This window comes from Miscanthus floridulus, chromosome 16 (assembly GCF_019320115.1).
Source record: "Miscanthus floridulus cultivar M001 chromosome 16, ASM1932011v1, whole genome shotgun sequence".
Lineage (NCBI taxonomy): Eukaryota > Viridiplantae > Streptophyta > Magnoliopsida > Poales > Poaceae > Miscanthus > Miscanthus floridulus.
In genome coordinates this window covers 88,929,002-88,955,974 of record NC_089595.1, presented here as the reverse complement: position 1 = coordinate 88,955,974, position 26,973 = coordinate 88,929,002, and the positions used below count along the sequence as shown (strand labels likewise).

The following is a 26,973-nucleotide window of genomic DNA, read 5'->3' as shown; positions in this document are numbered from 1 at the left end:
ATATCTTCACTCAGTCAGAATTAAACATGCGACAAAGAAGATGGTTAGAACTGATTAAGGATTATGATTTGGAAGTACATTATCACCCGGGTAAAGCAAATGTGGTTGCAGATGCCCTTAGTCGCAAAAGTTATTGCAATTGTCTGACAGTGAGAACAATGGGTTTGAATTTATGCCAAGAAATGGAGAAGTTGAATATAGAAGTAATTCAACAAGGAAGTTTGACCAACATAATTGTTGAAGCTACTATTCGAGATCAAGTTATTGCTGCTCAAAAGGAAAACAAGGGTATATCCCATATCAAGGAAAGAGTCAAGGATGGAAAAGCAGAATGTTTTAGTATAGATGATGAAGATGTGTTATGGTTCAAGGATCGCCTGGTGGTACCAAAAGTTCCTGAGTTGCGGCAGTCAATTCTAGATGAGGCACATGCTACTAGGTTATCTATCCATCCGGGAAGCAACAAGATGTACCATGATTTGAAGCAAAGATTCTGGTGGACTAAAATGAAAATAGAGATTGCTAGATATATAGCGAAGTGTGATACCTGTCAAAAGGTGAAAGCTATACATTTGAGGTCTGCTGGTGAATTACAACCATTACCTATTCCATCTTGGAAGTGGGAGGACATCAGTATGGATTTTATTGTTGGTCTACCCAAGACATCAAAGGGATTTGACTCAGTATGGGTTATTGTAGATCGACTCACTAAGTCAGCACATTTTCTTTCAGTCAAGACCATATATCCTACGATCCAATATGCTAAGATGTATTTGGCAAGAATCATGAGTCTCCATGGAGTACCCAAGACTATAGTGTCAGATAGGGGTACACAATTTGTCTCTAGCTTTTGGAAACACTTACATGCTTCGTTAGGTACCAAAGTTCTGTATAGTACAGCTTATCATCCGCAGACTGATGGGCAGACTGAAAGAGTCAATCAAGTACTTGAAGACATGTTAAGATGTTGTGTCCTTAACTATTCCAATAAGTGGGATGAGTGCTTACCTTTGGCCGAGTTCTCATACAACAATAGTTATCAGGAAAGCATTAGAATGGCTCCATTTGAAGCACTCTATGGTCGTAGATGCAGAACATCATTGAGTTGGTCTGAGCCAGGAGAGAGAAGATTCTTTGGAGTTGACCTTGTGAAAGAAACAGAAGACAAGGTTAGGCAAATACAGAATAATCTGAAGATAGCTCAGTCCCGCCAAAAGAGTTATGCGGATAGACGACGGAGACCATTGGTATTCAACAAAGGAGATTTTGTATATCTGAAAGTATCACCAATGAAGGGAGTTAACCGTTTTGGTGTTAAAGGAAAGTTGGCACCCCGATACATTGGACCATATCAAATTTTGGAGAGGTATGGAAAAGTGGCATATCGCTTGAAATTACCTGAACATCTCACAGCTGTGCATGATGTGTTCCATGTTTCTCAATTGAAGAAGTGTCTCCGAGTGCCTAAACAGAATGCTGAAGTTGAAGGAGTGGAACTAGAACCGGATTTAACTTATTCCGAATATCCTATCCGAGTGTTAGATCAGAAAGACCGTGTTACTCGAAGACGGACAATCAAGTTCTATAAAATACAATGGAATCAACATTCAGAAGAGGAAGCTACTTGGGAATCAGAAGATTACTTGTTAGAAAAGTTTCCAGAGTTTCTAGCGTCAATATAGAATAGAGTAATGTTAGTTGAGTTCGGTTGTACAAGTTGTGTTTTGTATAGGGACCTCAGCTGTTTTATGGACAGATTTGGTATGTGTTCTCACGACACATTTCCTTTTCCATTACTTACTCTATGGCTTTGAATCTCGGGGCGAGATTTCTTTTAGGGGGAAGGATTGTAACACCTCGGGTGTTTAAAATACTAAAACCTGACATATCATCATATGCATTGCAAAGCATTTGGCATTTGGTGAAAACTTTGAGATGCATACACTAAAACGAGTTTATATTCATGTGGTATGTATTGAATTGTATTGTTTGACTTAAATTTAAAGTTTGTTTGGATTTTTGAATTTTTCGAGAAAACCCCGATTTTCAGCATTTAAATCCTACCCTGAAAATCCATTTCAAAATCTAAGCATATTTTGGGGTTGATCCCAAAAGAAAAAGTGTAGAGCTTGGCAAGTTAAGCAAAGTTTATTTTTGGAGTTTTTCAAGTTGTTTAGAAAAATTTTGAGTAATTCAAAAAGGCGTAATTCGTTAAATATCCCCTATTTGAATTTAAAAGATCATTTCAAAATCTAGACCGAATTAGAAGATGGTTATAAAAGCAAAGTTGTAGAACTTTTGATTTTGAACAACTTTTGTTTTTGGAGATTTTTGAGTTGTTATGAAAATTTGAGAGTAATTTGTGAATTTTGGCGAATGGCAATTCTGTAATTTGGATGAACAGTGTCCACCGCCGAAGCTACATGGCCGGCGATCTTCGGTTTGCTTCCAGGCGCGGTCGTGGCCGTCTTTGGCGTCGCGCTGGCGCGGTGAAGGCCACAGCGCAGCTTCCTTGAGCTTCTGAGCCGTGTTATTTGAACCGAGGCGCCGTCGTCGTCGTTTTTCTTCTTCCTCTGTTTTTCCCGTCGCCACCGCCGCAGCTCCGTCGAGCTCTCGCCGTCGACTTAGCGCCGTTGCCGTCTCGGCAAAGCGTGCTCCAGCTCCGCCGTATCCTTGCGCATCCAGCCAACCCACCAATTCAGCTAGTCTAAGTCAGGAACTCGAGTTGCATCGTCTTCTTCCTCGCGGCCGGCAACTCCTCCGCCGAGCGCGATTCGCTGCGGCCAGAGCTCCACGGTGCATCTTTGTCCCTGGTTTTGGCTGATTCTGTTTCGTCTCGATACTGTGGTGCTTACTCCATAGTTGGTTGTTCATTTTGACCACTGCAGTCGCCGGTACACCATCGCCGACGACGTTTTGCTCCGTCGTGATCACCGTGATCGTCGTCACGCCTCTCCGTTGCTTCTCCGACCTCGCTCCTTGCTTCAACACGTTCGGGGTGAGCTGCTGGTGCTTCCTGAGCCATCCGTTTAAGCTTTACAGGTCTCCCATCGCCGGCGTAGTGCAGCAGCGCCGTCGTGGCCGCCATGGTCGACGTAGTGCTCGGTTCAGTCCGTAATTGGTCGCGTTAGTGCCATAAATCGATGCGCCTAGACTTGGTGATCATTTTGGTACGTTGGTCGTCGCCGGTGATCTCACCGTCGGCGAGAAATCGCCGGTCAGAGCCGTCGCTGCCATGGTCAACGTCGGAGGTTGAAGATGACATGTGGGACCCGGGTGTCAGTGACTCAACGTTCTAAGTGGATTTTCTATTTTTCAGAATGAAATGAATAGTGCTGTAATTTGTTATTTTTGTGTAGAATTATTTAGAGCTCCAAAAATTATGAAAATTTTTGTGTGAATTCTCTATGATGTATATTATATAACAAAAATTTGAAATATTGATTTCCAGTATTTTTGGGGTATGATAAAAATTGCTCAATTAATTAATAAATGACTTTCCATGATTTTTCTAGGCTTATTTACTTGTCCAAAAATTATGAAATTTGTTTTGCCACTTAGTTATCATGTAATGAACATTTACTAAAATTTTGAGCTCAATTAGAATAAGTTGATTTATTTCATAATTTTAATTAAATAATTAATTCATAAAAGCAAATGGTAACCTTTAGTGATTTAGGTTTTGTTTGTAATTTTGGATTGAGTGATGACCTTGGCTCATTAGTTGATAATGATCCTTGGCAATTGATGTATGTGTTACGAAAAAGATTTAGTCTATTTGACTTGCAACTATACCGCGAAGGAAAGTTGTATTCAAATTCTTAATTTTTGTATCCATCATCGAGCATCATGTTTCGTAATTCCGCATCATGTTAAACATGGCATTGTTATTACGTGTAGTGAACGAAGGTGAACACGCGGTAGTTAATCAAGTTGTTGAGGAGGTTAATCCGTCTGTTGAGGTCGGGTCGAATACTTGTGAAACGACGCAGGAGCCGGACTTTTCCGTCAACGAAGGCAAGCCCCGGATGCATACAACCCTACCTTGTGTTTTACAAATTAATTTTGCTTTTGCTTTCCGTTACTGCATTAAGTGATTAGGAGTTAAGTAAGAGCCTAATTGGTGCATTACCATCCTTGTTATTCCATATTTACCATATTACCAGTTTTTAAACTCGTATATGCCTAGTTTTGCTTAGCTATGCATAGAACGATAAAAGTCGGGTGATTACCTGCCACCTGCAAGTTTTAAATGGAACATCGGTTAATTATGTTAGCATGTGATATGGGAATGTGGAGTAATAAATCTAGACCGGGCGGACTCGGTGTGTGTGAGCCACAAGACATGGAGGTCTTGTGAGCGGGTTCTTTCCGCCTGTGTCGATTAAGGCACGTCCGTTGTTGAATTGCATGAGGTGAGAATTTGTAGTACTAACCACATACTCCGGTAAGCCTGAACTTGGCGATTCTATTACGAGAATGGCTACTCGCGCACTGGGAGTGGAGAGATGGCGGGAATAGCGTGTACCCACGTGGCCATGGGCTGGAATGGTGGAGTACTGTGTTCTCGGGTGGCGCGGACCCGTTCTTATTTTAGAGGATCTGAGGGTAGGTTGGTATATGTAGGTCGGGGACCTACATATGTCGTGTGGTCTGGAATCCCCAGCTGGGTTTAATCGGTTCGAATCGTCGTTGCTCCTCGGTTATGGAGACTCAACTCACTGTTCATCATCGTAGTATTAATAACTAGAACTTGAGAATGGTTGATGAAGGTGTTGGATATGAAGTTTCATGATCTCATTACGGATCGTGTCATCTTTGTATATGATTTTATGAAGTTTAAATTGTTGAAATAAAGAACTTTGTTAAAAGAGATTTTACGCGAAATAACTTCGATTATTGCTAAAACCATACCTTGAATCCCTGAACCTGCATTCCTGAGTTCTATCAGTTTTATTTCGGTTAAGTCTTGTTGAGTACTTTTGTACTCAGGGTTCGTTGACCCTTGTTGCAGGTGAGCCTCATGAGCAGATCTGTTTTGGATCGTGCTGCATGACAGTTGTACCTTGTGATGACAATGAGAAGTAAATGTGTGGCCCTTGGGCAGGGCAATCTCCTTGTGTGTTTTGTATTATATTATAATGCCACTCCACTATTTCGTTTTGTAATAAACATCGAACCTAGTTGCGAGGTTTGAAACTACTGTTTTGTAAATTATGTTATTGTAAGACTTCCGCTGTTTTTACTCTGATGCATATATTTGAATAAATGTTGTAATACTGCAATGACTCTGTAACGTGATCCTGCTCGGAAATCGTGGATGATTCGGGGTTCCCTGAGGACACCCGACAGTTTTTTTTAAGTTAATGGAAACACATGCATAAATGTCAAAGGTCGTCGGACAGTGACAGGTGCATGTGGGCCCTATAACTTAGGAGGTTCTGCCACACGAATGATCTCAATTGGTTGTGCGGAACAGTGGGAGAACTATGTGAGATCGGCTATGAAGAGCCAGCTACAATGTTTGGACGTGGTTGTGCGTCGGGTGTTAGTTGATCCCACCCCTCATGGGTTTACCCCAGCAATGGATCAGCAGGCACACATCGGTCCTCCCATTCCTGAACCTTACCTTTATGTGGAGATTACACCTACGGTTTCCAATGCTCAATCTGCCCCAAATGCGGTAGTTGGAGATGGTTGTCAGACTCATGTTTCCGTGGCAGATCCTCCTTATGAGATTCCTTTGATACAAAATCATCCGAGTAAGTGTCTTAACCGTATGGTTTTTGGGAGCTTACCCCGTTCCTTACATCTATTTCTTTTATTATTTCCTCATTTCTCTACTTATCTTGCAGGAGACATTCCTGAGAATGTGGATGTGCCCCCTGTTGCTGTGCAAGTGAACTTTGGAGATGGATTTCGTGGCTCCAATAGTGTTGAAATTATGCATGAATCAGAGCCATATGAGATGGCTAGGACTTTTGATTCTGATGATGATCGCCCTGTTGGAGAGCTGATGGAGAGTGATGTTGAGATGATGAGGCGTATCTTTCCCGGCCGCCGTGATCCTAGAGTTCACGAGTTCAACAATCTTGCTCATTCCGATCAGGCGTTTGCAGAAGGACGTGATGATGAGCTCCTAGAAGCTCCTGAGGCCGGTACTAACATGGTAATTGAGAATGGGAGGGTGTTCAATGACCTCCCTGCTTTGAAGAGGTGGTTGCAGGCTTTTGCAGTGATACAAAAGAGACCTTACAAGGTATTGCATTCATATGTGGAGCGCCGTTACACAGTTGTGTGTGACAAGAAACGCTGCCCATGGAGGGTTTGTGCAAGGAAGCAATAGGTAACCAGAAAATAGAAGATCACAAAAGTTGTCAGGCCACACAATTGTGCTGACCATGAGCTGACACTAAGGCATCGGTAGTTGACATCTACCCTTATTGCTAAGCGGTTGATGGGAATTTTGCAGGGAGAACTCAACATGAAGGTGAGGACAATTATCAGGACCGTTGAGGCATTATATGGAGGTTATGTTATAACTTATGGTAGCATGGAGGGCTAAGCAGCGAGCGTGGAAGATGATATATGGGGACTGGGAGGATGGGTATGAGCAACTGCTAGTTCTTTTCAATGCAATCAAAGCGGTGAATCCAGGCATGCATTATGAGTACATCCCAAAACCAAATGCATGGAAGGATGGGAGGCAGATATTCTTCTGTGCTTTCTGGTGCTTCCCTCAGTGTGTCGAGGCCTTTAGGTAGTGTCGTCCCGTCTTCTCCATTGATGGTACGTTCTTAATTGACAAATACCAGGGCACACTTCTTATAGTCATATCCTGTGACGCGAACAACATGTTGGTTACTTTGGCATTTGCTTTGGTTGAGAAGGAGAACAATGACAGTTGGGGATGGTTCTTGAGGCTAGTCCGGACACACATGGTTGGGCCTGGCAGGGAGGTTGGCATCATATCTGATAGGCATCAGGGCATACTTAATGCCATGCGAGAGCAGATAGAGGGGTATGCACCTTTGCACCATCGTTGGTGTACTCAGCACCTTGCCGAGAATCTACTCCAGAAGGATGGTGTCAAGGGTAACTTTGATCTGTTCCAGGAGGCTGCTCGACAGCTTGAGGACAAGTACTTTAAGGAAAAGTTGGAGCAGGTCAGAACCGCATCAAATGCAGAAGGTAGACAATGGCTCATAGGTTTGATGAGGGATTTGGAGAAATAGACGAGAGCTCACGACGCCGGTGGATGGAGGTACGAGTTTTAGTGCAGCAACATGACAGAGTCATTCAATAAGTTGCTATTTGGGGATACGTGGTATGCCCGTGAATGCAATCGTTCAATTCACCTTCTATAAGCTTGTTGCCTGGTTCAACGATAGACACGTCCATGTATTGCAGTTGCGGAGTGATAGAGAGATATGGGCTCCGAAACCAAAGGCACACCTAGAGAAGGCAAGATAAAGGGCTGGCACACATGAGGTTACATGCTTTGACCACGCCACAGGGACTTATCAGGTTGAGCATAGGGGTGGTACAACGTCCGACGGCGAGGTCCGAGAGTCGAGGATACATGTGGTTGTCCTCCAAGATTTCAAGTGCACTTGTGGTAAACCAAGGCAGTACCACTTTCTATGTTCTCATTTGGTGGCAGCAGCTAGGCATCGCAACTATAATATCGAGAGGAGGATACCTCACGAGTTTAGTGTCAACACGCTTGTGCACACATGGAGCCCCCGCTCCGTGCCTTTCCGGAACCCTAGAGAGTGGCCTCCATATGATGGACCGAAGTACATTGTGAATCTAGCTTACCGTTGGAACAAGCGTGGATCAAGGCAGAGGACGAGGCACAGGATGGTTATGGATCAGATACCCAGAAGAACGAGGCGTGGGAGAGAAACTCCATTTGTTACTGACCCCGAGCAGTACGAGTGCGGCAAGTGCGGTAGACTTGGCCACAATTCACGAAGTTGCCATTGATAGATTAGTGAGGTGCAACTATTGGTTCATTTTATTATTTTATATTTGTCGTCTTCATTTAATTAATTATGCATGTCTCTTTTTATGCTTGTATTTGTGTTAATTACTTATACATTTCTAAGTTAATGTTTCATTGTATATTGAAATTCGAATTCATTCACTTTTTTTTAGGATGGAGCAATTCCACCTGCTCGACCTGACGTACGAGGTGACCCACCGAGGACGTCTCATAGCGCTGGGGCAGGTAATAATCTATAAGTTTTGTTCAAAATTTGGTGAGCGTACATGTGTTCGTGAAGTAACAGGAGACTGTTTTATTTGATGCAGGACCTTCCGCTCCTTCGTCCTAGAACCCATAGTGGGTTCTTGGACATGCGGTATGACGACAGGTACACTTCTTTCCTACAAAGAGCTAGCCTAGAAGTCATCTCTTTTTAGGTTTGTCGTGGGTTGACCAAGTTCAACTCAGCGGCCATAACTGCGTTGGTTGATAGGTATTAAATTGAATCATTGCCTCCATTCATGGCTATTTGTTCATGCGATTGACTTTTTGACAATTAATATTGCTTTGTCTTAAATATAGGTGGTGGCCGAAGACTCACAGCTTCCACCTACCTTTCGGGGAGATGACAGTCATGCTCCAGGACTATCAGAAGATGCTAGGCCTAAGGATTCACGGCAACCTAGTCACCGGGCTGTGTAGGTCAGAGGGCTGGAGAGCACGAGTGGAGGCCTTCCTTGGGCGTGAGCTTGGAGAGCAAATGGCTCGCACTTCTAGAGTTCCCATCTCCTGGCTATGAGAACAGTTCGCACAGTGTCCCGAGGAGGCAGATGAGAAGACAGTTGGGTACTACTACAGGGCATGGATCCTACACCTATTTGCCTATGTTCTCTTCCCCGACGCCATGGGTGACAGTGCGTCCTAGATGTGGATCCACTGCCTCAGTGACTGGGACCAAGCGGGTCACTACAGCTTGGGCTCTGTAGTATTGTGTTTTCTATACCGGTAGCTGTGCGACGGGTGTCATCGGTCTTCGTCCAACCCGTCACTTGGTGGATGCGTGTACCTGTTACAACTATGGATGTGGGCTCGTCTTCCAGTTGGTCGTCCTGAGGTTCTGGCTCGTTGTGAGTGGTTCCAAGGTCAGCCTCCAAGATAGCAGCCGATGTGAGCGTACCTTTGGGACTAGGCTAGGGTTCCGTACACGAGGTTAGACCGGGCGTACATTGAGCTCACCAATGAGCTAGACACGCTGACGACGTCTAGTGTAAGTAAATTTTATTTCCCATGCCGGTTTGAAAAGGATTAGTATACCATCTAACATCTTGTTTGCACATGTTGCAGGTGGAGTGGGAGCCGCACGGTGGAGAGGATGTACTTCCTTTTTAGCTAAGCAACGTTTGTGGGGCCGACGATTACTTCTATAGGATGAGGTGTCCTCTAATCTGCTTCTATGCTGTCGAGTTCCACCTGCCAGATAGGGTTGCACGCCAATTTGGAGTGAGACAGTCTTGGCCTACAGCTCTATTCTCGACTGGTGTTGACTTACACAAGTAAGTGTTTTGATATTTCAAATGTCTCATGATGATGGTCCATTTCTATTAATATGGTGACATGTACATGGATTCAAGTAACGATGACATACGTGCAGGTTGGATCGTTAGAGGAACAAGAAGATTTTTGACTGGGAGAGGCACCACCAGTCCTTCATTGAGGAATGGGAGGAGATGCACGACAACGTGGACGACAACAACGAGCCACACACGAACCATGAGTTCAGGCGATACCAAGCTTGGTACTAGCGTGCAACACGTTGCATGTTGAGGGTACAGTGGACTGAAGCTGACTACGCTGACATCGAGTCCTCCGATGATGAAGACACGACGTATGACGAGTCGACTTGTGCAGGAAGGCAGGTGGAGGTAGAACCGATCTAGGACAGAGTGGTAAGCCAATTGCCTTATTTTTATACGTTAAGTTGCATAACAATACATTAGGCGTTCTTGGACCGACATTAGGAGTTATCTATTGTAGTTAGTGCCACCTTCGAGCCGTATCACCCTTATAATATGTTAGATTCTTGTACAAAAGAAAACAAAACCTATTGCTATCTGTTCAGAAGTATTATTACTGAGAACTTTGTTACAGGGCAATACACTCAAATGCTCAGTTGAAGAGATCGAGCGCGTTCGGCTGAGAGTCAATGACGACTACATACTTGGCTTCCTGGACGTAAGATTAAAAATATTCTTTCAAACATATCATTAATACGTTAGATTCTTTCAGTTAACATAGTTTTGTACAACAGAGGTTGTCACATCGTCTACGCCGTGCGGCTGGTCATTGTGGTTGCAGGACAGACACGATGCAAGACGTGTACGTTCCTTCCACGGGCAGAGGAGGCTTAGGTTCCTCTAGTCAAGCAGCTATAGGGGACGGGGACAAGAACGAGGAAGATGACGACGACGACGACGTGGACAAGAGGCACGAAGAGCTTGGCCCCTCTCATCTCCATGATGCTCCCTCGACTCATCCTACACCGCCTCTAGGCACTAGGCGACGCTGTCCGCGTGACCCTTACACTCCAGGTACGAGCGCTCTTGGTCACAAGGGTAAGGGCAAGAGTAGGAGGCAGTGAGGGATGTGGTAGTTGTTAGTATGCACTATTATGGATTTTGTATTTACTTTTCTATAACTATTTAGGACTGTATAGATATTGTGGACTATTTGGACTATGCAGGATATATTATGTTGGTTGTGATGTTCATTGTGGTTGCATTTTGCTCCTTGGATGATTAAATATTTGGAATATATAATAATGTCTCTGTTTGTAACTGTGGATGCTCCTAAAATAATGGAAACTCTTGCGAATTTTTTCCGTGAAACAATAATCATACTACACTGCTAAAAAGGTACAAATTTAGTACACAGATTACCTATAAATTTATTAGAAAGTTTATAATCCAAACATATCGTACATACACTTTGTAGATGAATGTAGGGTTACCAAGCAACAGTGAATGATTCTATGCTTTTCAGATAATAAAAATAGACTTTTCAGATACAGGGACAGCAGTGATTTATCACATCACTGACATAGTACTGGCATGCAAGGAAGCACAACTCCACTCTATCTCCACCATCCATCTTATGACTATTTGATCCAAGGGCTTAGGTGAAGAGGCACACGGATCGCTGACATGGCACACTGAGAGGCCTCTATTCCTCCTCTCAACCTATAAATAACCACTCACTCCCTCTCATTCACACACACAACAAGGAACAAGAACACTCCTCAGTATTTTCTTTCGTTGCAGTACCAATGTCTGAAGGGTCGTCTAGAGGGAGAGGAAAGGGGAAGGGAACTACCTAGGGGTGGGAGGGTCCTCTTGGTCCCAATTTCTTTGAGGAAGCTCTTTATGAGAGGTTCCCAGTTCAGAGCAAAAGTAATTCACCAAAGAGGCACCACTGAGAGAATACAATGAAAGGAAAGAAGAGTGGCCAAAATGCATGCATGGTGAGGACTGCCTAGTGCAGATGTTCACCGAGGGAATAGATGGAGGTCGTCGTTTCTTTAAATGCCCACGAGCATGGGTAATTGCTATTACTATTTGTTTCTTCAATATGTTTCTCTTGTATATAACTTACACGACATACTTATTGTAGTCTTCCTTGGCCGAAGAAAACTATGGGTTCAGTAGGTGGGTCAATCCTCGACCTATTTATCCACATGCGGAGTATATCTACTACCTACAGGACCATATCTTCGATCTAGAAAGGGAAGTTAGCAGCAGTTACAAGGACGACGGACAGGACGACAACAACAATGGTGCCGATTCACAGGAGGCACTCTGTAATGATCCATATTGCACCTGCCCTAACCACAACAACAAGGGGCCTCCCCCGTCACCCCCGCCACCACCAACAACAACAACGGGAGGCTACTATGGAGAAGGTGCAACATAATTTGCAATGTGGCCACACTACTAGGATGACTTTATCTTTTTCACATACTACATCTATGTGTTTGTTGTTTGGTTTAATTACCTAAGGCATGTTAGGTTTAGTCAAAGGAAACTCTGTACCCAGGTTCAGTACATGTAGTCACATGCCATTTCATGTGTTTCATGTGTTGATTTATATAATGTCGTACGTCGTTAGTTTTTTTTTGAAGCAAGTGTTCACATTTTAATACGTCCGTATCATTAAGCGGAATATTAAGACCATAAATAATAAAAACAACCACTTAATGAAAAGTTCAATACTATGCCACATTACACAACATATTAATACTAGAAGTACGTGCCGACAGTAGACATAGGGGCAAATGCACTTCCAAATCCTCAGTCTAAAACGTACTGAGTAAGTAACTCATCATTCGAGTGCCAGTCCTCTACCACAACCCTATTGCTGTGGCTAGGCTCACCTGTATTGCTCTGACCTACCTGTCGCCTGTAGTAAGCGGCCTCCGCTTCATCTGTGGCCGTTGCGGCCTGAGTGAAGAACACGTCGTCATCCCCCTCCGCCTGTAAGCCTACCTCTGCTAGAGAGATGAGCTCGCTTAGTCTGCTAGTGTCGTCCTCAACCTCCTTCACCTGCATGCCCGTCTCTGCTAGAGCGATGAGCTAGCTCAGTCTACCAGTGTCGTCCTCAAGTCTCCTGCGCCTGCATGCCCGCCTCTACTAGAGCAATGAGCTCACTCAGTCTATCAGTGCCGTCCTCATTCTCGTCCCCCTCATCAGACAACACATCGGTGATTGAACGGTGCGGCCAGCTCGTGATCTATGCTCATCTAACTTCTTCTCCTCATACCTTGCATGAGCCACCTCTGCGGCATGTTCCTCGCTGCAACCAATCCCTTCATGTATAAAATATAATCAGTTAACAACGCGATTATATTACATTTAAAATCAGGCAACGAAAAAAGGCTTTCAAGCACTCACTGGCACATAATGTAGCAACATGTTCGTTCAAGACCTGCATCTGTACTCTTGTCTCCTCCCTTGCCTCATTCCTTGCCCTCTCCTCCTCTAACGTCATCCGACTCTCCAATCTCCATTTGTTAAGCCCAACATCGATCGAGTTATAAATACCGCGCTATCTAGCAAACTCACGCATCTTTTCTTTGTGATGTTTAATGAATAGGTTGACGTAGTTAGGTCCATATCCCCTCTTCCGTACAATCAGTTGCCTCTTCTTTAGTTCATCCAAGAACTTAGCTTGACCATCATAATATTCCCACCTACATTTCTTAGTGCTCTGTTCAAAAGAAATATTATATCATATATGTCTTAGCAAAAGAAACAAAATACAATTTCATGTTTACCACAAAAATAACGAACCTCATCATACTCAATCACATGGCCGCAATAATGGCCTATTTCAAGCTCCGAAGGGACTAGGCCATAGTTGGATTTAACACCACATTCGCACATGACAGGAGGTACTTTGTAGATTATCCTTTCTTTCTTCTTTTCCTTAACCCTCCGCGGTTCTTCCGGCCATTGGTTCTTAGGATCATACAACCATTCCTTGAAACGACACTTCGCCATTGAAAACACCTAAATAATGAGACATTAGTACATGAACACATATAGCTCAAGATTTGAACATATACACTTTGTACTTACTTCATGCTTGTTTGGACATACAAACTCCAACGTATTCTCAGGGTTTATCATAGCTCGATCTCCGCAATCGCACAGAGAAGGTTCCTCAAGTCATCTAACTACGGCTAGGTGCTTCTCCTTAGCCGTCATTGGCAGAGGGTTAGGGGGGTGGAACCCACCGCTTGAAGTGCTCACGTGGATGTCTCCCTCTAAACCAATCGTCGAAAAGGAGGTACCTAGGATCAAACTTGTCTGCACCGTCGATCCACTGAAAGAAAAAACACCTCTCATGGTCCTACACAACGAGATTCCAACAAAATATTAGTAGCATACTTACACAAATAAAGAAAAAGAATAGTGAAAATAATTTCTTACATTAAAACGACTGCATGTGTAGAAGCAACACGCCGCTGTGTCCGGATGTTTCGATTGAAAAACATGGGCCGGGAAACCACATTCACAGTTAGGGACAGGGAGGTCAGGAGGGACGGGGGCATCTTTGCTAGACGCGTCGGGGTATAATTCTCGAGGACGACCCCATTTTCGCCAAAACTCCTCCCGAAACATTTCTTGCATCTAACAAAACGGATGTAATTTAACAAACATAAATCAAAACATCACAAATAAATGTCAATGAGAACCATAACTATAATACAACCAATTTCGTTATAAGAACCGAAAGCAGTTAACATTAAACCCTAAACCTAGGGTTTCCTATTTGATGGACAACAATGAACCAATAACATAACTATATGCGCCTAGGTTTGCTAGCTTTTTCCACGCCTTGGCATAATCCTACAGTTGTATAATATATATATTGAGGGATAGAATGAAACCATAAGTGATGACGATTATTACGTTAAAAAATCCGACTAATATATACCGAATTGATGCGAAAAAAACCAGGAGGGGAGAGAGGATACCTTGCTCTCGAAGATCTACGGATCAAATCAAGGTTTTCAAGGTCCAATATGCCGATTCGTGAAGTGGGAAGAGAAAAAACCCGAAAGGGAGGAGAAAGAAGAGGAAGAACGCTCGGACAGGAAGGTTGGGCCGGGGTTAAATGGCAGGGAGCTCGGCGCCAGTCACTCTGGCACCGAGCTCGGTGCCAGAGTGACTGGCGCCGAGCTCCCTGCCATGTCATCCACCGAGCTCAGGAACTCGGCGCCAGGGACGCTGGCGCCGAGACGTGTTAGCTCGGCGTCAGCATCATTGGCGCCGAGTTAAGGGTCCATTTTCTGAATTCTTTTCGTCAGGGGTCTATTTATGAGAAACTTTCAAAAAAGGACTAAATTGTAAAAAATTTAAGAACATTGGTCGGGTCCGATCGAGCATATGAATTTGACTTGAATTATATAGTGATTTCTAGAAATAAATGGGCATTATTACAAAGGAAAGAGGAAACTGGAAAGAACATCGGTGATGGCGATGTTAACACACTACTGGGACACAACCAGACGTCGCTGGTCTCACTGTTTGCTATTGTGGCACTTGACTCAGCTCCAGCGAAAATATGGCCATGCATGTTTGGTAGAACTTTAGGTCTGGTTGCTCCGTGCACTGTAGTAATGAACAATCGTCCGGTTTATTTGAGCTTATTCAAAACTATTTTTCAGTCATAGAATAATATTTTTCTCTCACAATATTTCAACATAAGCCAAATTTCAGCATAAACGAACAGGTGAATATATTTATATACCTTTTCAAAATAAATTAGGCCAGTGAATCTATTATATGTTTCTTTATTTGTTTTGAATCCTCGACGGACTAGTAGCAATGAGCCGTAGTCATTTAGAGCAATACCAAACAAGGTCTATATTTTACTCATGTCATTTCAAGTAAATTAGGTCTTGTTTGACAAGGTTTTAGTCGGCTCTGGCTCCTCCAACTAGGGATGAACACAGGTAGAACAGAGAGATCCTCTTAACCATTTTCGTTTCTACATTTGGTCATCGAAAAATAAGACTAGGACTCAAATACCTAGGAAAGAGAATAGAAATGGGATATGTAGGATTACAGAGACGAACATATACGGATGGGAGTTAGAAACTTAAGCTAAGATCATGACATGGCTTAATGTGTCTATGTGACATGCTAGGAGAGGGATTGTGCCAAGCGAAAAAGAAAGGAAGGGATGGAAGATTGTTTGACTAACAGGTGGGTCTCATATTAACGATGGTTAACAGAACACATACGATTCCATCCTTGTTCCTCCAACCAAACAAAAGAATAAAGCCATTCTATCCTTCCAACTGAACATGGAACATAGAACAATCCTTTTCCAAAAATAAAGATAAATTATTCCATCTTACATGGCTCTCTAACCAAATGCTACCTTAACCATCCTCACTAATAATCGAGCTCCATATACATTGGTTGGTTATGTCCCCTTCGTCCTCTGATCGTATTTTAATTTGTTGCCCTGCAGACCACTACCTTTGACACCGTGGCATTTGGCATTATACTTGTTATAACAGTAACCTATTCGCTAATGCTCAAATTTAGCTTATACTGATGCTTATGCTGAAATGTTGTGAGAGAAAAAACAATGTTCTATGGTTGAAAAGTAGTTTTGAATAAGCTCAAGCGAACAGGACGAGTAGTAGCATCAGAATTATTGTTTGTACGCTCAAGGCCAAGAACCACAATTGCAAGTTGCAATCGTGGGGCTGCATGTTGCCTCCCAAGTGGTGAGAAGCGAAGAATGCAAGGCAAGCAATCCAACACGAGCAAAGTGTTTCCTTGGTCAGCCTTGATGGCTACTCGTCATCAAATCTGTCTAAAGTTGTTGTTTGAAACTTTCCCTCTTAATAAAATATGGGTGAATGGCCTGATCGCGAAAAAAACACACGAGCAAAGTGAGTGCCACTGTGCAGCTTTTGTCTCGCCTTTTGCTTCCTTTGCTCGCCTAACTGTCCTTTGATCTATTTTTGCCTCGCTAGGAAATGGCAACAGGGAGTGTAGAACATTGTGTCGTGCCTCGTACGACTCTGTTCACGGGAGGTGTAGCGTAGGTCTTGAGACGATGCCATATGGTCATACTTGCGATTGTTATCTGTTTATTTGGAACACAACTAGTCCAACAAAGTGTACTCAGCGTGAGCTAGAATTTGAGGAAACATAACTATAAAAAAATCATGTTTAATATCATAACTATTTGTGTATTCTCTTTATTTGTTTATTATGTCACACAATACTATATATACACATATACAGTATAATAACCTCGATCAATCTAGTTGTGTTGAACTTATTAATTACTCTAGTTTTTTTTATCTATCTATCTATATCCACAGTTTTCCTACCTATGCATGACGCCTCCATGCATTTTTATATGCATTTAATTGAAACATTTGCTTAAGTTGTGTTGGCTCTTATTGCAGCCTACTTTCTCATGATTTTTATCTTATTAGTTACTATATTTTTATCCTAAGGATAAGTTTAAGCTCCTGTTCTTATTGCACATTTTATTCAAAATCCTGCTTTTATATTCAATTAAAGATAAGAATTTAGTCATAGATTATACTCTTAACTCCCACGATGGTACAAATGAGAACTTACTAAACCATGACGTTCGAGATCAGTAGTAGAGCTTGAATGTGAGATCTATGAGGAGACAACGGTGCTAGCATCAAGAGGATATTCATATTTAGGCCTAACAATCAATGTTTACTCCGAGCAAATCTCAAAGACCAGAGAGGTTTAACCACTTTGGTTTACATTAACATCATCCATTGTTTAAGATGCTAATTTTTCTTATCGACTAATGATATAGTAGTAGTAATTTTCTTATAAAAAACAGAATGCTTAAATTGTACTATAAGCATAGATATTATTTTTTAAAACATATAAATTTGTGTAAAGTAACAACTTACATAAATCATTATTATAAATATTAATATAATTTTTTAGAGTCATTGGCATATGAGTCGGTAAGAGATCAATTTTCATGATTACTAAAACATAATATATATACTTATCGTTTATACATGTATATATACTTAATCTGCATGCCTACAGAATATGTATCTTTATTAGATGGTTAACACCATACTCGGAGATATATATGAGTCCAAGCTTGGTTTAGAAAACTTTCGCTGATGCTCTATCCGGGGCAGCGACGGTATGGTGCAAGGTGCCAGCCACTAGTGTTACCGTGAGCCTAGTGCTCTCGGCGTTTCGGAGCCGCCATTGGGCGGCGGCTGGCGGGTGCTATGCGGTCGATCGCGTACTCGCATCGACGTCGCAGCGCTTTTGGGCACCACACCATGCGTCGGCGTCCGCAAAATCCTCCAGCGCGAGGAGGATTCAGATTCCTGTGGTGCACTGCAAATGGGTGTATAATTGAACCGGGACTAGAGGCGTAGAGAGGCGCTCAGCGCAGAGATTCCAGATTCCGATTCCGCCTCCCCCCGCCTTTCACGCTCACGCGTAGGACCACCCAGAGCAAGCATTGCACTGAGCATAAAGACAGCTGAGTAAGCATTGCACTGAGCACCTACGGTGGCTACAGGATGATCTATTTCACCGTAGCTATTTTGATGCAACCCAATCTAACCCCCCCTGTCCAAGCATGACATATAGTAGGTTGGTTTGAAGCACTTAACAAAACGTGATGTTGAGTTTGTCAAGAACTTACCCGCTCCATCTTAAGTTTGTCCTAAATCTAACTACTCTAAATCTGACCATATTTATAGAGAAATATTATATAGAGCACCAAAGAGAGAAACTATATAAAAGCACATTTGACAATTAATAAATCTTATGATGCTCATTTGTTACCGTAAGTATTACCGTTTCTTTAAATGATCAAACTTAGGATAGCTTGACTTGAACAGCTTAAAATCCACTAAATTCAACAATAGGAGGGAGTACACTATGTTTGTATGCATTGTAAAGCATTGGGACTGAAAAAATAAAGATAAAACCCTTGGAAACTAAGGTCCGTCTCAGAGGAGATTCTATGATAGCTGTCATGGCAATATATAAATGATGAAAGTTACATAAGAAGGAAACTTTCTATACTGTTTGTGACATATATTCTCTCCATTCTAAATTATAAGATGTTTTGATATTATAGATATATTATTTTTACTATATATCTAGGCATAGTGTGTATATTCGAAGAGCATAGCAAACGTTATATATTTAGAAAAGTCAAAACGTCTTATAATTTGGAACTGGGGAGTAGAAGTCTTGGAGACTGAGATGCGAAACTCTACTCGAGATTAGCCTAATGTCAATTGCCAATGATAGGCCTTTCCCCACCTCTAAATCTCTAATTCATGCTCAGCACCCGCCCCATCAAAAGGCGGCCACGCACTTCGCTTCCTTTTTCCAAAACGAGGGGATGGCAGAGGTATCTACGGCTAGATTTGGTGGAAAGAGCTTAGATCAGCCCAAGTAGGGGCAAAAAAAAAAGGTCACGTTTTTGGCGCAGGCAGTGGTGACACTTGACATGCGCACTGCCGCCGGGGAGCTGATCGATGCTTGCATGCGCGCGCCGTAAACAAATGCGCTTAATCACCGACCAGCGTAGTCTATTCGCAGACGCAGTATTGGTTGGCCCGGGCAGGGCAGGTGTAGTTTCCCGGCAGGAGGCCGCGGGTAGTTTACTCCCACTACCATCACAACACTCGGCTCCCATCTCCATGTGCCAATCAAACGTAGTTCCGTGCTCTTCTCTTGCTTGATCAGAAGACAACAGCATCTGCTACCGCCTTATACCCAAAAAAAAAAAACTGCAACTAGGAGTACTTGAAAAAGTGCGTTCTACTACAAGAACATGCAGGCATGGCAGGGCGTTCCGTGACATAGACACATACCTTGTGTGTGACGCAAGTTGTAACGGTTGCGCCCCATTATCGGTGCTACTACTCTCTCTGTGATGCAAAGCTGATACTGGACTACTCTACTCTACGCGCAGCCAATGCCAAGTGGGAGGAGCAAACAGGTCAAGTGGGGGGAGCAAGAGCAAACATACAGGTCGAGATCAGCATCTCCTGGCAGTCAGATGGCAACGGAGCACCAACTGACCTGACCGCCACAGCGACGTCATGGGCGAGACGGCCTGCCGGGTCATCGTCGTCGGTCGCTATCGCCAAACAGGCAGGGCGGCAGCAGCGGACCCGGACCGGCCAGCCATGCAATAAACGGTAGGGCATCTTCGTTGCTTCTTCCGGCTGCATCAAGGGCCGTTCGAATCAGCAATTCAGTAGCAGGTAGCCATCACCGCCGTAGCCAGGGGACCGACCTCCCCAACTGCAACCATGCATTACAAAACGTACCCTGTGGCCTTTGAATATAGCAGGACGCCTATGGATTCTCCTAACACTCCTTTCCAAGCAACGGATAGAGCCACCGAGCGTGCCTGCAAATTGTATGTAAAAACTTGGATGGATCGTGTCACATATGCTGATTGTTTCTGCAAAGTAGGAATGGAAGAGGGACCAGACCATCAGATTATTTTGTTTTTATGCAAGTTGAAACTGGGGATATGGATGCATGGATGGATGGCTCAATAATGGGCACATGCCACGAGACTGAATGGGGAACACTGTGGGAGTAATAAAAACAATTTGGTCGTGATGTGCATTCAGGCCGGGCGCAGCAAGTCTGGACTCTGGCGTGCTGACCGTCGCAGGTTCAGGAGTAACAAAGCCGCCCCCCCCCCCCCCCCCCCCCCCCCCCCCCCCCTTTTTTTTTTTGAAAGATAAGCATCTACCAGTGAAAGTTTTGAGTTCCCCATTCTTAATAACCCTGACAATTATTGACAGTATAAGAGTTGACACAACTGTACGTACGTAGTCCACTAATCCTACTGCTTTCCTTTCACGTGAAACCGATCTAGGGTCCAATAGTAAGATGCACTAGGGAATAACAAACGAGTGACATTGTCCTAGACATCGTTATCAGTTTACCTTTGTTCAAATTTGAAGGATGGCATCCATCGCATCAGGATACACATACATCTTGTAGCTTCGTCTCTATGACATGAACCGGTGGTGAAGTGAAAGGTGTTTCCCATTCAATTTGTTTTTTTTAAAAAAGGTGTTTCGTTCCCATTCGCCAGTCCAGCTATAGGCAAATAGCCCCTGGAGGCTGGAGCTTATCAACTCCGGCTGTTACTGCCCCCCTTCAACATTAAGTTCATTTCATGCAGGGATACCAAGACAGCAGAGATAATATGCCTGTCACAGATCAGATCATGATGCCTGTCACAGATCCGTGAACTTTCACTGTGAGCAAAAAGAAGTCATCTCATGTTCATTCGCCTTGTTTTTACCAGATATTGTGCTTCCTGTATAAGATCCTACTATGAAGTGGAATTTCGTTTTCATCCTCTCACCTTTGTTCCTTTCTATTCCTTTTGGCCATCGCTTCCCTTTTCATTTTGTCCTTATCCCTTGGATTATATATAGCTCTATAGGCCTCGTGAATTTCAAGTCTCTAAATATAAAATATATACTTCTGACCGTCATATATATATATAACACTTCCTATTCTATTTAGAGCATGTTCCAACTGACCTATCAGTAGAAGGCACGACAACCTACATTTGTCAAATATTAGCAATCCTGTGGACAACCTGTCACAAGAAGCTGTACCACAGAGATTTATACTCACTGCCATTAGATTCACGGCAAGGACAATGCAAAAAGGAAAGAAGCTCTAGGCCACACAATTTTCATTACACTTATCACAGGATTTCGAAAAGGCTACACAGAACTATGTAGCATGGATAGCTTCATACTCCCAGTACAGGTAGAAGGATTTTTTAGTATACTCAGAGTTCAGGTAGTAGGTCCTTTAAGATCTGGAAAATAGAAGTCAATTCATTTTGACCAAATGCACACAACCTTTTGCATTAGGAGCTTTGCCAAATGCCAACTGAACTTTTTACTTTTGGATAACACAGCTACATTTCTTACCACATGCTACTTGCACTTCATAATTTTACTCTTACTAAACTTTTATTATACTAAAAGTACAAAAACAAACAAATACATCTGAAGAGCTTACAGAGTTACCATGCAGACAGCGGCCATTTCAGTAACACTTGAAGATCCCGTCAAATTCGGCTTTGCAGTATGTTGAAGTAATCCCAAACTATCCAAATCAATGCTGTTGGAACAGGGTAACCTGTAAGTTATGTGAAGTACAAGGCTAAGTAGTATAATGGCATCCATTATTATACATAAGCAAATGATCGCAAAAATTGCAAAGGATAGCATCAGATGTCTCAATTTCTTCAAACCCCAGCTATGGTTGGAAAGGTTTTAGCATTCTCATACCTGATGAAAAGCTTGGTGCAAGGAAAGATGTCCTTCGGAGTGGAACAATCGAGAGAAAACTTCAAAGAATAATGTCATCCAGCAGGAAACAAATGCTTGATGCTGAGCCGAGGATGTATTTCCATCGATAAATCTGTTAAACTTCTCCCAAACCCAAGCACTTATCTCTCAGATTCACGGTAACTACCCTAGTAGATGAGCAACTTTGAGCGTCAAAGGAAACACAGGAGAGTGTGCTGCCAACAGAGATACGTTTGTACGAGAATCATTGTAACTGCCATAGTAGACGAATCAGCCAATGAAACAGTCTGCAGATATGATCGATGAAACAAAGGTGTTGACAACGCTACCAAGACAGCAGAGATAATATGCCTGAGGTAACTGTGATACCATATTTTCATGTACCATTTCACCCGGATTGTGTTGTTTCATTCAGATGCTGTCCACTGCTAGGGATGGCCATATGGAACATATGCCAGCAAATCAGTTGAGATTTGTGATACTTGCAGTCTTGCACAATGTGGCAGCATGAGAAGAGCCTCAAGGTCAAAACATATTTCCAGAAAGTAGTCAGCACCAAACAACAACTACAAGGTGACCATGCATTGAAAAGTAGTAGTAGATCATTGCTGAAGAATTTTATGGCTCTGAAGCCTTCCGAGTGAACTGTGTTGCAGGGGTCCACTTAGCAGTGCTTGGATCTTTTACACCATGAGGAAGTGTGATTCTAAGGAATGAGCCTAGTGCTCAAAGACGTGATTCAGAACAATGATAGTTCCGTTCAGTTCTACACCCAGTATATCACCCCTGAATTTTAATATGCTGATACACAGTTATACACCAATCCTTTCTCCTCCCATTTCTTAGTTTCCTTCAAGAAAGATTTTGATGAAGAAAGCACCACTCACTGGTAAAGGGAAACAGTAATATGAAATTGAAGGAAGTGCACTAATCTTGAAACGTGACAGAAAGAGAAACTAAAATATAAGGGAAGAATATAATGTTTTCAACACAGTACAATGCATACTACCACAATATATTATTCAAATGTACCAAATCAATAATAAAGTTATGCTGAATCATCATCACTTCGAAACATTTTCAGCCCATATCCAACAGGGAATAGCGGGTCATAGTTAGCATCTCCAGCATTTATAGGCAATTGATCAACAGACCTATACCATGTCACAGGCAATGTGCCGACAAAATCATGATCTCCAAAGAGACAATCGGTAATTCCCATGCCCTCAGTTCCAGGAAGCCAGGCAGCAACTAGAGCTTCTATCTTTTCCAAAACTTGTGACTCAATAATCAATGGCCTTCCAGATATAACAATCACTAGCGTAGGGATTTTACTAGCAACACAGGTGATAAGATCAGAGCCATTAAACGGGATACTAAGGTCAGTTCTATCTCCTGTCCATTCAGCATATGGAACCTCTCCAACAACAACCACTGCATAGGAAAAACCCCCAGTTTCAATCATAGCTTCTTCTGTTGGGCATTTCTCATACACAACTTCAGTTTGCACTCCCACTGATTCTTGTATGGCCTCCAATATGCTCGTACCTGTTATTTAGATTCGCGTGAATAGCTGTTTTTCAAAAATAGGATATTTTACTACTTTGATCAAATAAAGCTAGAAATGTTCTTTTGGAACAAATAAATCAGTGAGGGAGGGATGGCAGAGTGTGAGCGAGTGTATAAAGTAACAGGAAAGGCATAGATCTACTCAAGGGAAAACTACAACATTGATCTACTCAAAGGAAAATCACAGCATACTACTTCAGTGATCCAATACAAAACATCTTAAGCTTGCTTTTGAAAGCAGAAGGTCACCATGGCAGTTGAAACTGCTATATGGATTATCAAAACAAGTTTACAGCTGGAGTTCCCAAACAATAAACAGTTTCTTCAGAACCAAGAAGGTTACTTCACTCAAAATAATCATCACTTCTTTCAGGACAATTATATCCATGCTAGTTCAAATGAACAATTGAAGTACCCAGTCACTCTATTTTTGAGAAGGACAACTGTATCGTCTAGGTCAAACAATTGATTGATATGAGTACAGAAGAACTTATAAATACAAAATATTTATTTTTGCAGAGTTTCTTCTTACCAGGAGTTATTTTTCCACTGTCTCCATGCCATGCTATCGTCCACCCACCACATTGATATCCAATATCGTCAGCATGTGTTCCTGCAACCAGTATTCTTTTTGCATCTTTGGCCAATGGAAGGAATGGCTCCTTCTGATCCTTGCCATTTTTCAGAAGTACCAAAGACTTGCGAACAGCCTCACGCCCTAGTAATCGATGTTCCTGAAAGGTCAACATATTGCCTATCATTAGTGACATCAATTTTGAGATTGCTCAAACAGAAAGATACGCAGAAGTTTGAAAGAAACCAGGAGCATGTTACCTTACAGCCAACTATGTCCAGTAGAGATTGGTCTGAAAATGGATGCTCAAACATGCCAGAAATAAACTTAACCCTCAGAATTCGCTCAACAGCGTCATCAATCCGAGACATTGGTATCTCCCCCGTCTCCACCAAGAACACAATATCGTCCAAAAATTTCTCAAACCTGTGAGGTATCATAATCTGTAGATTGCTCAATGTAGGCAAAACGAACAGATGATTGAGGAATGCATTTCATGTGAACACTCAAATAACCATATACCATGTCCATTCCTGCATTTACTGATTGTGCAATGCAATAGCGATAATCCGACCCTCGAGGCTTTTGTGGCTCACAGATCCTGTCAATGCCCTCCCAATCTGAAATGAGAAAACCCTGAAACAGGAGGTTAGACACGTCAAATTCACAGACCAACCTAAGCTTCAATCATTATACAAAATGATGCCAGTAGGCTCGGGTACCTTAAAGCCTAACTTGCCCTTCAGAACATCCGTCAGCAAGTAGCGACTCGAATGCAATGGCTCCCCATTCCATTTAGAGTAGGACGCCATTACTGTTGCCACCCCTTGAGCTATACAATCATGGTAAGGTATCATATGGATTGCTTCCAAATCCTCATAGGAGCAAATGGCATTCCCCTCATTCACCCCCTTGTCCGTGCCACCATCCCCTACGAAATGCTTAGCGCAAGCAAGTACATTCTCCCTACAAACCACATGGACACATTTCCACAAACAGGTCGTGGGCATATGGGGAACACTCTAAACATCTCCCACTGAAATACCTAGGCGAAGCGAGGAAGGGGTAACCATGAGGATGGTCTGCTGGCGGCTGGCCCTGCAGACCGCTGACGATGGTGGCCAACGAGCGCACGATCTCTGGGTCCTCGCTGTAGCTTTCGTAGCATCTGCCCCACCTAGGATCCCGACAGACCTAGCATACACGAGGCCAAACATGATCTCGTACAAACGCCACCGATTAATCAGGAGAGATTTGAATTTTACTAACGGCGACGCAGGGCGCGACGGTCCAGTGGATGCCAGTGGCCCGAACCTCGAGCGCCGTCGCCTCGCCGATCCTACGCGCGAGCTCTCCGTCCCAGTGAGGTCAACAGCAATACGGTTGCCTAACGGACAACAAAACACAGGGGGTAGTACAGTGACGCGGCCATCACACACTACGTGGTCCGTGGATCGAATCGACCGGGTACCTGGAGGCGCCGAGACCGACGTTGTGGGGGAACACGGTGGCGCCGTAGACGTTGTTGTGGCCGTGGACGGCGTCGGTGCCGTAGAGGATGGGGACGCCGAGGCGGGAGGAGAGAGCGAGGCGCTGCATGCCGTCGACCACGGCGGCCCAGTCGGCGGGGGAGGCTCGGTCGCGGGGCGTGCTTCCCCCGGCGTTGAGGACGCTGCCGGCCCCGAGGTCCGTGAGGGCGCGCGGCGTCGCGACGGTGCGCTCGATCTGGGCCATCTGCGCCGCCTTCTCACGCAGCGTCATGCGGCCCATGAGATAATTGGAATTTTGCCATTATCAAACGTGGGCTTCGCTTGTTTGCCATTTCGTAAAAGGGATTCGTTTGTTTGCTATTACGAAACTAGACACAATGCCCTTTTATTGTCAGCATGACCGTTTTGCCCCTGCTTCTTCCACGTCCACGTCCGGCTCATGACCCGCGCCGACATGGACGCGTGGGCGGCCGACCTGCGCCGCAGCGTCGGCGCCGCCACCGGAACCGACAACACCGGTGCAGGCCTCGTCATCTACGTCGGCGACATGCGCTGGGCCGTCGACAACAGCAACGACGACGCCTGCGGCTTCAGCCCCGCTGCGCACCTGGCCGCAGAGCTCGCCCGCCTGCTCGGCGAGCTCCGCCTCCGCGCCGCAGAGCACGGGCACGGCGGGCGCGCCTGGCTGGTGGTGGCAGCGAGCTACGGCACCTTCATGCGTTGCCAGCGGTCGTCTCTGGAGGATTATCAAATTTTTGCAGAATTATCAAATGAATTTTTATAAATAAAATTTGTGCAATTCTTGCTTCATAAATTGGTAGTGTGCTTGAGCTATGATAGTGTGTAATTGGTTGTTACGTTTGATAGATGTTTGACCATTAGTTAATTAATCAAAGTTTGCTAATCAAAAGCAGGTTGCAAAATCCTGAAATCAAATTCAGTTTTACAGTTTCATGTTCATGCTTTCAAAATTTAAAATCTTCCTAACCAGTTAGCTTTAGATGTTGATCCTTAAAGCAAAGTTGGAGACCTCTGTTGGATGAACAACTTTTGTTAAAGGCGATGACCACGTTTCCACATCAAATCGAGAGAACAAGTGAGCTGAAGTTGGGGTTTCAGGCTGTGAACAGTAAAACCGGCAGCAGCAGCTCGTCTGCCTCTGCACCACCGATGCTCGCCGTCGTGGCCGCCTTCTAGCGCCGTCCGCACGCGTGGCCATCTGCGTGGAGAGCTCGAGAAGGCACTGGCAAATTTGGAGTTCGCGTCCTCGCCTTTAAAACCCGACGCCGCCGCCGTTTTCTTCTTTTCTTCCTCTGTCCGCCGGCGGCAGCTCTGCTTCACAGGCTGCAGGTCCCACGTCACCTCCAGGGACGACCGCTGGCAACGCATGAAGGTGCCGTAGCTCGCTGCCGCCACCAGCCAGGCG

The 26,973-nt window shown here is 43.8% G+C and overlaps 1 long non-coding RNA gene and 1 pseudogene across 2 annotated transcripts; both read right to left on the bottom strand.

Annotated features, from left to right (window-relative positions):
* Positions 1 to 12,811: 12,811 nt before the first annotated feature.
* Positions 12,812 to 21,142, bottom strand: LOC136512308 (uncharacterized). Of its 2 annotated transcripts, none has more exons than XR_010773041.1 (8): positions 20,520 to 21,142; positions 19,887 to 20,023; positions 19,583 to 19,781; positions 13,975 to 14,175; positions 13,621 to 13,894; positions 13,333 to 13,551; positions 12,934 to 13,249; positions 12,812 to 12,848 (listed from the first exon to the last, which is right to left on the bottom strand). It is a non-coding gene; the product is annotated as an uncharacterized lncRNA (long non-coding RNA). The 2 variants fall into 2 exon arrangements; XR_010773042.1 differs by having other exon boundaries at positions 19,887 to 19,969.
* Positions 21,143 to 22,806: 1,664 nt separating this feature from the next.
* LOC136512307 (uncharacterized) lies at positions 22,807 to 25,820 on the bottom strand (annotated as a pseudogene).
* Positions 25,821 to 26,973: the final 1,153 nt, after the last annotated feature.